A 13,055-nucleotide genomic window follows, 5' to 3' on the forward strand; every position below is an offset into this window, starting at 1 on the left:
TTCAAAGAAGTTTTGAGAAGGTTCTCTTTTTTTAAAATTCTTTAGTCTTTAAAAGATAGGGAACAATTATTGGCGATATAGTTCATGTTCACAAAGCAGGGAGACTACCATTTATGTAAAGAGTTGTGTTATCTGATACATCCTAAGTGATCTGGAAAAGCAAATAGTGAGGTGATAAGTCCCCTGATGGTATGACTGGACTCTAAGGCAGCTGAATAAAAAATTACTATAAAGAACATCAAGAAGGTGTTGCACTCCCAAACCACTGGACAATTGGAGAGAAGGATAAAATCAAGCACCCATAAATGCAAAACATGTACATTTTAAACTAACAGGTAAGATTATAGGTTTAAAACCACATGTTACCTCTCAGTAAGATAACTTAGAAATACTATAGAATATCCTTGATAATATCAACTAAGAGTTGAGTGGTCATCAAAAAATATTTGTACCCATATCTGCAGTCGGCTTTGGAAATACAGTTGGGTATTATCCAATGAACCCCCCTCTTGCTTGATTATCCCTGTTACCACATATGATATCTGAACCAAGAGACAGCAATGAGATATTAATACTTTTTCTTTTAGATATGAATAGGAAGCAATTTAAACTAATATTAAATTAAGATTCACTGCAAGGCACATTTAAGATGAATGACGGCAGTAAGCCACTGATTGGTGTAGAAAGGGAAAAAATTATTAAATACCACTTAATTCCAGTGTTATATAAATTTTAAATGTCTGTTAACCTCCTATTGCTGGGACAGGTATACTATGGAAAACACTCTATATTGTCTTTCTAAACACTATGAATTAACCAGGGTTTGCTTAAACTGACTTCACATACTTGATCACACAGTTCTTCATTTTGATGAAGTATGACAACTTCTCTCTTCTTAAAACTCATAAATGGAAAAGTTTGAGTGCCTGGCTCTTGAGTAAATGGCAAACGCTATTTTGCAAGTCTCTCTATCTCATTTCAGTTGAAAATGTAACCATAGAGTTACAGTTCTGTTTTAACAGAGCTGTAGTTCCAGCTGAATTTCAAGATTGGTATGTCAAAATCCAGAGAACTGTGGGTTTAATTTTGGCCTTTTTGCACCATCATGCTTGTATCAACTTGCCCTGTATAACTGACTTAGGGTAATTGAAACACTACTAAGAAAGTAGGGGTATTTAGGGTATAAGTTATAGCCTCTGTTCTTAATTTGGAAATTTGTAATTTAAAAACCTATAATGTATATATAATTTTATATAAAAGTAGACATAACAGTTGTTTAATTATATGTATTAGAAATTTATAATCAAACCCAAGAAAATTAATTCAGGTAACAATACAGGGAAGAAATAAAAAGAGAAACAATGTACGCATAACTATTTGCTTACTGGGAACAATCACTTGTTAGCAGTTTTAGCATATCTGATACATCACTCCATCACCAGTTTAGTAACACTGTGACTCCTACAACTATTATCTTTCATCTGAGTAGAAATATTCTCAGATACATGTTGCATATTGGCAAAATCTTTTTTAGATTTCTTCAAAAAGTAAGAGAACCACTACATAACAAAAGTACAGTGTATATCCCTTCTGTCTTCATTAATTGTTTAAGGATTACCTGTTTATTTATCTTTTTTTAAAATTTTTTTCTATAGAAAGCTTGAATAAAACTAACATAACTACTCAAAGGAACAATTTCCTATTATTAAGAGATCCACTAGGTCTTCTTCAGTGAATTCTTGCTTATTATTAACTTGGTATCAACAAGTTTCAATGAAAACAAATATCCACTTTTACAGTCAACTCGATTTTATAGTTTATTAATTTGTTTCCTTGTTAAAGGAAGTCATATTAACATTTGATTCTTTCCTGCATAGATTAAAAAGTAACGTTGTGAAAATAGCTAAATTCTGAAGTGTAAAAACATTTGATGTGTTGATTTCCTTACTAAAAGAAAAAAAGGGGGGGGGGTGAGGGCGAGGGATAAAAAAGAAAATAGAAGTGACATATGCACTAAGCAGTTTCACGACTTAACCACAAAATAGATTTGTTGACTGGTTTTACATTGTATTTTAATATTTTAAATTCTATTCTTATTTTAGTTTTGCATTAATTTTGAAATCACTACTTATATATTAAATCTAAAATAGCAACTTTGAGAATGGTATTTTCACAGCATTAATATTAAATAAGTTCAAACCTGTTAGACCAATATATTTCTGCATGCTTTGACAAAATATTTATAAATATCTTACTGGTTCTCCTGACCTTTTAGAAATTCCTAGTCAAAGACCAAATGAAGTGTGATCTGATTTAACTTTTTGGAGTGGGTGAGAGTTAAATGGCTAGAAGGAGAAAGCTAAAAGAGTAGGGGCAAGCAGGAATGCTTTTAAAATTTGCAAGAAACTAATAAAAACAGTCATATCAAATAGCAAGTAAATCTGCAGAGAAGTGTGCATTTATATCCAATAAACCTCTCAATTAACCAGGGTATAATTCTTTATGACTTCTTTAAACAACATAAAGAGTCGTATTAGGAAGTAACTTCAAACTAAATAAGCTCAGTAAAAAAAAACCCAAACAAACAGGTGGTAAAACCGTAAGTCACTACAGTTACACTAAGTAGAGCACAGACAACTAGCCACAGAAAAGATGACAGTAAAAGCCAGGCCCTTAACTGAAGAATCTTCCTTTTGATTATGATGTAAATGAGCAGTAATTGCAGTGCTTGTGTAGAGCCCATTCCTGAAGCTGTGTGAAGAAAATCCCTCTTAGTTCCTGTTATAATCAGGCAGAACCTTAAAGAACTGACATTTTGAAGTCAACTGTCACTATGATGTCCTGGTCCTGCTAAAACAATAAAAAGTAACACCAAAAAGATAAGAAAGTATTATTTTGAAGACAGAGAAGAAAATTTGCTATTATTCAGTTTCTTCTTCTCTATAAAAATAGTACACTGGTGAATGAAGCAATAATATTCATGTCTAATTTTTACTACTCATTCAGAAATATTAGAAACTCAACATGAATGTCTGTAGGTAAGTAAAATCTAATAGCTGACACTATCCTAGAGAATGATACAAACAGAAATATATGTGTAGCTGAACCTTGGCCACTGAACATTTCTAAAATGACTATATAGCTTTATTTTTGCAACACTTTCCTGTCAATTAATGTATTTTAAAACACACCATTCAATAATCAGTTTGTCTCAGTAGAAAAGGATGTGAACCCTTTTCCAAAGTCTGACACCTTCATTTTATCTGAAAATATGTCAGACTTGAGGATTAATCTAAAAAATGGAAAAATATTATGTAGGTCTATGGAAGATTACCAACGTAATAGTGTTACAGAACTGGGCACACCTGCAGGCATCTACTTGAGATGATAGATAAGATACCTATGAGATCAAGAAATGCAGATACTGGAAGCAGATCTATGAGGGGTACTAGAAAAGACGAAAATGCCTTCAAAAATAAGACTATAAAATAAAATAAATTTATATTTCCCAGAAAAATTGAACTCCTGGAAGACTGCATTACATTATAGAGTCCAGGGTACTGGACTGTATTAAAACCAAAACTACTGTGCAATGCTCACAGTTAAAAAAGTCCACAAGAATATTATTACTGTAACAGCAGGATCACTGATTCAAAAGCTGTGAAAACACAAACCATATTTTTTTTTCTTTATGCTGCTGAGAATGTCAGCAGCACTGGAAAGAACAGCTGGAGTCCTTTACCTAAAACCTACTAAAACCTTCCTTTCTTATCACTGCCTGCCATAATACATGTTCAGAAACAGTCCTGGAGCTTTAGGAACTTTGATACTGAGACACTCAGTTTAGACACTTCAAGAACTGGAAAACAGATGGATTTGGGCCACACTGCACTTTGGGCTTCAAGGTCCGTTCATCTTTAACCATTATACTCAATAAATGTCAATAAATTTAACTGAAAACTTCCTTCTGGTATCCAGTATCATACATAAAAATGAACTGCAGCCATAAAGAGCATCAACATTTTCTTTTACTCCATTTACCCAATGAACTGGGAGGTTAAATATTTAAAAAGCATATGTTTTTTGATATCAGTTAGCAGAACCTTGCTAATGAGTTGATGAAACATCTGCAATGATTTCTAAAGCTCCTGCCTACATGCAGCTGAAACTATGTGCAATTCCATGCTGGGTTTTCCACAAGAATAGAAAAACAAATAGCCTCTATTTCTGTCAGGGAAATGTTTCAAGTGCATCACTTGGAGTAGTAGCTGGGCAGGATAAAAAAAAAAAAATCTAACCCTGGAACCTGGAATTGCCAAGCATGACCTGAAAGAGCTGGCTGGGTTACCATGCAAATATGTAGAAAATAGGATGGTGCTAAATTACAAAGCTGGTCTTTAACAAACACAGTTTGTATTCCATCTTCCTTCTTGCTTCGAAACATCACCTGCCACATTTTGTATGCAAAACAGGCAACACTCAATTAACAAAGCAAGATCTAGTTCTTTACCTTGTTTTATTCTAACAGACTCTGAACTAACCCTGCTCTCAAGAATTAAAAATTCCATAATGGTTTTTGATGTGAGGTTAATTGTTACAAGAAGTCAATTACGTAACAACAAGTATAGATTGGTTCCTCATATTCCCATGTTGCAAGTGAAACTAAGGTTAAGTGTATTCACTAAGTGTGAAACTTCACATGAGATCATATTGCTTACTATATATGACTTGATAAACTCAAAGCAGAGCAGCTATTAACTCCATTGAAGCCATGAGCATCTATTACACTTAATCATCAAATCAATGCTTTTTATGTCATAATTCTCAAAATTCAGAAGCTCTAATTAGTATGTACTTCTGAAGAATTTTATTTCAGCACCTTCAGCTTCTGTAACATCAGACAAACTCTCAGAGACAGAGACAAAATATGGATCTTCAATGAAGTGTTTCTTTGTCCTGTGTAACTGATCATTCCTTCTTTTACTATTATTCTCTATTGTATCCATCACACGATTTTAATTTTCTGGAATGAATATGTGACACAGAACTACTTCAACATATTAAATCTCTCACATTAAACAAACTAAAAGAAATAAAGGTTTAATGCAGAACACACCCCCCCCCCCGAATATTCACTGTTTAAAGAACACATTTGATATTCTCTTAACACTTTTAATATGGCTGCTGCTGCTTCTTATAGAATCATTGTATGACAATGTCTGACTTTACAGCAATTATTTATTCAGAAAGATGTAAGGCCTTCTTACGTAAACAGTAACTAAGAAACAAGCACTGTATGACTTTCCCCTACCCTGTACAATTCCTATAGAAAGATACCTAATTTTCAGATATGTAGCATGTTTTCTTTATAAAATTTATCTCCCACCATTTTTAAGCTAATAATGCACACTTGAATTCATTGAATTCATGAATACTTTTAAGTATTTCATGATCAAATATCATCATCTGACCAAATTGCTGACAATAAAAAGAACTCCTCGGTGAGAGGTAGACAGACACCAAGTGTGATTACAAAAAACAGGTAGCTTTATTAGCTGATTAGAGGTGCCCAATCTTAAGGTTAATGATGACTTGTAATCTCTGTACATCACCAAATACGTTTGTAAAGAACCAGCCCTAGCTAAAAATTGACAAAGGAAAACATTCAAGCCTTGTTGAATGTTTTCCCCCAACAAGTTGGTAAGCATTTACCAAATACGTTGTGAGAAAGCAATATAAGTCTTAAGAGGGTTAATTTCGCCTGTCCTAACTGTGTCAGAGAATATTACATTTCAGCAGCAAAATCTCTGTGCTTTAAATTATGCAAATAGGTTAGGAAAAGTAATTTAGAATACAGAGAGGCGCAGTTCCACAGCTACAAGCTGTGTAATTAGATCTCTACTCCACAGTTCAAAGCTAGCTCTGGGCTATATAGACCTAGTGCTGAAAGTGTCTGCTGCTGCTCTCCTGAAACCAAAGCTTTTAAATAATAGAAAATATACAAGAAAGGAGAAAGCAAATGTTTCTAGCTAGGTTATCTCCACAGAATTTTCTTAAAGTATGAAACAAATCAAACGTTTTAACTAAAGACCTACAGACTTTGGTTAAAAGTCACAATAGGAGGTTCTTGCAACAATAGGAGTGTTGCATATTCTAGGTTGTAATATTTCTGAAACACTGTCACCAAAGCACTGAAAAGTGTGCAATTATTCAAAATGCCTGTGAGAACTACTGCTTTTCTGTTATCAGAGACACATAACTAGACCATAGTATGGCTTATGTTTTCACTCAGAGGAGCAACAGAAAACACACTACATATACATGTAACAAAAATGTCTAAAAAAACTCATGAAAATGTATAATCCTGTACTCAAAATACCTTTTTTCTGCCTTGTACAGCAAAGACGTTTGCACTAACTTTTGCTACTGGAAAAGGCATCATTCCAACTAACATTCTCTAGAGTAACTCCAAGATGGTGCATTCATCTTTTTACCAAAACACACTGACTGTCTTTCCAGCTCATTAGAGTGCTGGTCACTCTAATGCTTGAGTTCTGTGTTACTTAACACGTGCCCTGGAGGACAGAAGGCCTAGGTTTCGCCACCCATTTTGTATCACATTTTAAAAAGAAATTAAGATGAAACAATTAATTTGTTTAATGCAATGTCAGTATTAGTTGTGTAGTTAAGAGACAAGTATATATACTTTATTTTAGCTGCAAGACATTGTTTGGTTTAACCCAGCTAAATCCTTATGACTTGTTCTTTTATGTGGTATCCAGTTCTTGACCCAGGTATTACTGCTACTGAAATAAACAGGGATATGGATCAACAGATCAATCTAACCACCATTTTCTCCTTTATGGTCAGTAGGAAACCTCCTCCAAGTATTTTATAAAAACTCAATTCCTAATGAGGTTTCAACATTTCTCCCCAAGGAATGCTGACTGCAACTATTTATGTTAAAAACAACCTTTGCACCTCATTAAATAGAACCATCTCATAGACTAAGGACAAATCACTGCTGTCTAGCCTCATTCTAAGGAATAATAAAACTGTTTCTCTCTTCTGTAGTGATTTATCCCCAACTGCAAGGTACAGTTCGAAATTCCAGTGCCTAGCATTTACAGAATGAAAAGTATATTCCAAGGAAAATATAAATGAGAACAACACATGCAGCTCACTAATAGCTCTTGATCAAAAATATTCACTGCAAAACCAGAATGTCATCAGTTCTGATAGCATGACAGTGTATAAATACGGTTTCCTCTTCATCTCACCAATAATAATTTAAAATCACTATCCAGAACTAGTAACTAAAAGAACAGCAACAAAGTATACAAAATAAGAGTTTTTATAAGATGACCTATATTAAAGCTTAAAAAGTTTAATGCAGAAGCCTTGCTTTTATTTTAGCAGATTTTTGTATTTTGCGTATTAAAGTTTTTTTCTCTGTTATTAAACAAAGTTCTGCATTAAAGTTCTGTATTAAACAACACAATGGGAATGGAAAAAGCTGAGCAGGCTGTGTCACCACAGCAACAAGAGAATTTGAATTTATTTCTAATAGTTTAATTAATTTTCACACATCTTGTATTGAAAAGAAATATTGTTATAATCTGTATGTGTTATTAGGATATTTTACATTGTAAAAAATTGAAAGGCGACTAAGTGCCTACAAACTAGTTCTAATGAGGCATTCCATTATCCTTCCTTTTCTATAGTAGAGTTTTCACAATTTAAAAGCAGACTGCATTTACTCATCATATAAAATTAAATAATGTGCATTAGAATACAGTTTTCATTCAAGTCTGAGAGATCAAAATGCCAAAAGAAAAAAAAATCAGCAAGAGTCACCATGAAAACATCTTTGCATTCAAAAGAAGTATTTAGCAAAATATGATGAAGAACAAAGCTACAGTATTTTAATATATTTAAAATACAGTATTTTAACAGAAAATATTAACTAACAATGACTAAGAAATCTATAATGCTGCATCAACTACCACTCACTAATCACTACTGTAATGTGATCTATTTTGAACTCTTGATAGATTGCCATTAATTATTCTGTGCTGTTTTGATTTAATTATTCACTTACATAAATTACTTCTGCATAAGAACTTCTGTTCTGTTTAAACAAAAAAAAAAGATTTTTGAAAGAACCTGTACAAAGTCTAATTTAAAAATAATCTATTTAACATAGCTATCTAATTATACTCCTATTTAAAGATACCATCTTTTAAAGGTAATAACTCCTATTTAGTTTACAGATAGTTTTACCATCATAATGTGCACTTGCTCATTTATTTAGCTGTAATAATACTACTTTTTAAAGACATCTGTCCTATAATTGTATTTTTTGTATTTCTTTTAATGTGCAAATGTACTTTTTATTTAAGATGTGCCCACTCCAATGAACAGTATATCATACAGTCCCATCTAATTTTTATTTTTACTCCTGGAATTCTATGTAAAAAGCTATGCTAAAGACATTACATTGGAACTACTTTCTTAACTTTTTTACTATCTGCCCTTCCTTAATTTAGCCTTTTGCATTCTAAATCTATCCACAAAAAAGGCTCTACTATCACGCACATTTTGAAATACTACCATCTTTCTTATTCTTTATTTTCATTTCTCTTAAGATTTCTTTCTTGATGCAATTCCTGCTCTATCTGCTCTGACTTGTTACAGTCTGTATTGTTGTAACTCCATTCTTACTATAAACTTAATTGCTCCTGGTTTTATTATCATCATTTTTCCTTGTCTTTCTTCTCTCCTTGTTTTATTTTTTCCAGCAAAAGTTCCTGAACTCCACCATTTCATGGTCACTGCAGCCAAGGCTTCTTCCAGCATTCACATCCCCAACCTGTCCTTCCATTTCTGTAAGTCTGGCACAGCATCAACGCCCATCAGCTCCTCAATTATCTGTGCTAGATAGTAGTCATCAATGCACTCCAGACAATTACTGTATTGCTTTTGCCCTGCTCTATTCCCCTCCAGCAGATACTGGGGTGGTAAAGTCCCCCTGGAAGACAATGGACAGTGAACATGAGTCTCCTTGTCTGAAGAAGGCTTCATCTACTGTATTCCTTATCAGCGGGTCTAGAGGAAACTCCCACAATAGTGTTGCTCATGTCTGCCTGCTGAATAATCCTCTTCCTAAACTCTCAGCTGGCTCACCATCCATCCCTAGGCAGAACTCCAGGTACTCCTGCTATGCTTTCACATACAACCAAGTTTCTCACTACCCTGATGTGATCTTGTTCAAGAGACTGTTACCACCACTGCAGTACTCAGACATGTGAGTATCACATCACACCTTTGATCTCAATATGATCTTAGCTTAGCAACTGGATACGGATCCCCAGTTTCTCCTTTTTGTTCCATATGCTGCATGTAGTAGTGCACAGGCATTTCAGAGAGGCACTCAGTTATGCTCATGAAAAACATGACACTGTGTTTCCTGTCACTATATAAAAATTAAAGATATAGCGGTTTGGTGTAATTTCCATTCGAACCTATGGATAAAACAGTTCTGGATGCATAAATTTGACATTAAGTCTCTGGCATTAAGATAGAAGACTGATGATATCAAACTTTTACAATGAAGAACAGTCAGTGTGCATGCAGCAGGACTAATGGAAGGATGCTTCTGAGTAAAAAGTACTCACCCATATGAAACTTCATGACTCTTGCTCTGTACATATATAACAGTTATACACATCTTCCACCAATGTATGCTGACTGGTACATCTGGTTTAATTTATATTAGGAAGTTCTAAATTATTAATTAATTTTAAAATGGCAAGAATGTCTGCTTACAATCTTAGCTTATTATATTCTGAATTATATCAGATGGCCTATAAAATAAATGCTCAATTATGGAATCAATGCTTAAATATGGATTCTGGATACTAAAGGAAACCTGTTTCAGAACAGTATAATGGGATCTATCCTATCTTCAATTTGTAGCATTAGCAACTACACTACAAAATGCAGAAGAAAAATGAATAGAGTTAAAGTGAAAGTAGAGGGGAAATTATTCAATAAGACAGACAGCCAAACAACATTTTCCTGTATCCTATAGGTAGCAGGAATTATTCTGAATTTTGACTGACAGGCTAGAAACAGTAAAAGCAGTATCTACTCTTGTATAGAAAATTAAGCAAGAAAAGCTAGTCTATTAATATGTAAATATATGTCATTAGGCAGTTAAAAACTGCATTTTTGCAGATGCCAATGGACTTGAACGACAATTATTATTAAAAATTCTAAGCAGCTTTTAGCTGCATTTTTTTTTTTGAAAAGTAAGATAATGCAGTAATTTATTTCAAGCATTTCCACATCTCCTGTTCTGACACTATCTTGACTTTGTACAATAAAATATTTTTACATTATAATAAATTTTACTTTTGACAAATATTGCTCCAGAATATGATTTGTCATGTCTACTGAATCTCTTCTTGTGCTTCCAAAACTATTCATACTTGTGTGTATACCTTCCATACTATGAAAAAATAACACAAAAGCCAGAAGTGAGAAGCAGATTCTATTCAGCTTTACTTAAGGAAAGGAACATAGAGGATACAGGAGAAATCTTAATATCTATTCCCATTCCTTTTACTTACATAAAAAGATTAAGAAAATTGCCATGTCAACTGCTATATTTTCTGGTTTTGTAAGGTAACATAAATAAACCACTGAACAACTAATGAACAGAAAAGTCAGGTCTTCTAGCTTATTTCTTGTCAGTACTAATTTAAAAACATAGACCATTATCCAGATATCCAGGTTCTTTTTTTCCTAATGAACAGGTTTTAATCATCAGAAAATTGAAGAAATGCCTTCAAGTATAAGCAATGTTTTTAATGTGGAAGTTAAATAAATTATGAAGAATTTAAATTATGCTATACTTGGCAAACAATGGTAAACTGTGCTAGAATTTTAATGTCCCTCATAAACACATATCTTTTATACCTAGCTCTTCTCAAGATATCCTCTCCCATATAAGAATATTATAAATATATCTTGATTAAATACATGAGAGTATATAAATGTTAACAGATTCTCTGTGCAGTCATCTCTGCAGTAATCACAAAGAAAACTATCAACACCACAGCACTACATATGTAAGAAATATCATACTCTGGACTGTGAATAGAAGTATAAAGTCAAAAGGAATTTTTTAGTGTCTTGATAAGAATATTTATTTCTCATCCTTAAGAATTCTTCAAACTAACTTATTATCTGTAGCATCCTATATTACTGTATATTTCAAATTAAAACCCACTAATGACATTACGACTGGATTCTCTAGTAACATGTTAAAAAGTGTGTAGTAGGCATAAGGTCTTGGTGGACAGTAGTTAATTATACTACATTTTGGGTAATATACAGAAGTTATGTATATTAGTGACACTAATCAGGAAGTTTATTAATTGATACTATCCATTTTGTTAAATAAACTAAGCACAAAGATCCATTTCTTTTAGGGCTTCAGAGCAAGAATTTTCAAAAGCTCTGGACCACCGACAATCCTCAACATATCTTCTGGAGCATCATTCATCCTTGCCATTAAATTCTTAATGGAGAACAATATGAAGCTGGCAGGGATCCACAGACTTAACTTCCTAAATCTTCTAGACCACTAAATAATCTGCTGTCCTGTGTTTGAAAGCAGCTTTTTTAACATGGAGTTAAATAAAAGTCATCTCATTAGGCTGCAAGACTGGTCAGGCTGCCCTTACTACACTTGTAAGCTGTACCTCTGTAAGTTAACACTATTATTTCATTCAAATATCATTTTAGGCTATGAAAAGTTACTAATTTGGAATTAAACTTGACTTTTTGTTTCGGTGATTTAATGTTCATTTTAGTATTTGAAGAATAATCTAAATAGTAGCACTTGCTACCTGAAACATTTGTATTACCTATACCAACATGATTCTGAAGCTGTGCAAGACTACAGAGATAATCTGAACACCTCATGAACTCATAATTAATGGAAAGATTAAATTGGTGCTTCTGGTCTACATATATTCATCATGAACACCTGAATATGAATGTTGGTATAGGTAATACAAATGTTTCAGGTAGCAAGTGCTACTATTTAGATTATTCTTCAAATACTAAAATGAACATTAAATCACCGAAACAAAAAGTCAAGTTTAATTCCAAATTAGTAACTTTTCATAGCCTAAAATGATATTTGAATGAAATAATAGTGTTAACTTACAGAGGTACAGCTTACAAGTGTAGTAAGGGCAGCCTGACCAGTCTTGCAGCCTAATGAGATGACTTTTATTTAACTCCATGTTAAAAAAGCTGCTTTCAAACACAGGACAGCAGATTATTTAGTGGTCTAGAAGATTTAGGAAGTTAAGTCTGTGGATCCCTGCCAGCTTCATATTGTTCTCCATTAACACATATATGGACAAGCTACTATATAAATACAAATGTATATACAAAAACTAGCATAAGGCACAGAAATACAGCACACAAATATTTAGAAGGGCACCTAATTGAAGAATAATGGGTTGTTATGGCTTCCCTTTGCAGCAATTTCCTCAGCCGTTCATATAGGCAGTTGACAAGTTGTTAAATGTCTAAAGCCAGATTTGATGAGAAAATGCAAAGGAAAACACTACATATGTACCATTCGACAATAACACGAAACCTCTGGTATATAACATTTTTTGAAGAGCATCTTCTACACAGCATATCTATAGTATTTTTAATTAAAGTAAGACATGAAGTTTCATTTATTCAGGCATAAGATTATATTAACTATTATATCCCTAAAATTGCAAAAGGCAGATAATGTGGAAATGAGGCGCATAAATAAATGATGAAGATGCAGAACATAAAAACAGCTCACCATCACTGAATTAGTTTGTTATGATTTTGTTAAAGAAACCATGCAAATGGGCCCTAATAGTGCAAAAAACTGCAAAAGAAATAGTACAGAAAACTATCCAAAGAATTCAAGCCTTCTCTTACATAGGCTAATGAAGACATAACATCCAAAATCATCAAGCATAATCCACATA

The 13,055-nt window shown here is 33.2% G+C and overlaps 1 protein-coding gene across 2 annotated transcripts in view; it reads right to left on the reverse strand.

Moving 5' to 3' along the window:
- ASCC3 (activating signal cointegrator 1 complex subunit 3) overlaps positions 1–13,055 on the reverse strand; it is a 265,394-nt gene that overhangs the window by 131,648 nt on the left and 120,691 nt on the right. The window lies entirely within an intron of this gene.

This window comes from Melopsittacus undulatus, chromosome 3 (genome assembly GCF_012275295.1).
Source record: "Melopsittacus undulatus isolate bMelUnd1 chromosome 3, bMelUnd1.mat.Z, whole genome shotgun sequence".
In the NCBI taxonomy this organism is placed as follows: domain Eukaryota; kingdom Metazoa; phylum Chordata; class Aves; order Psittaciformes; family Psittaculidae; genus Melopsittacus; species Melopsittacus undulatus.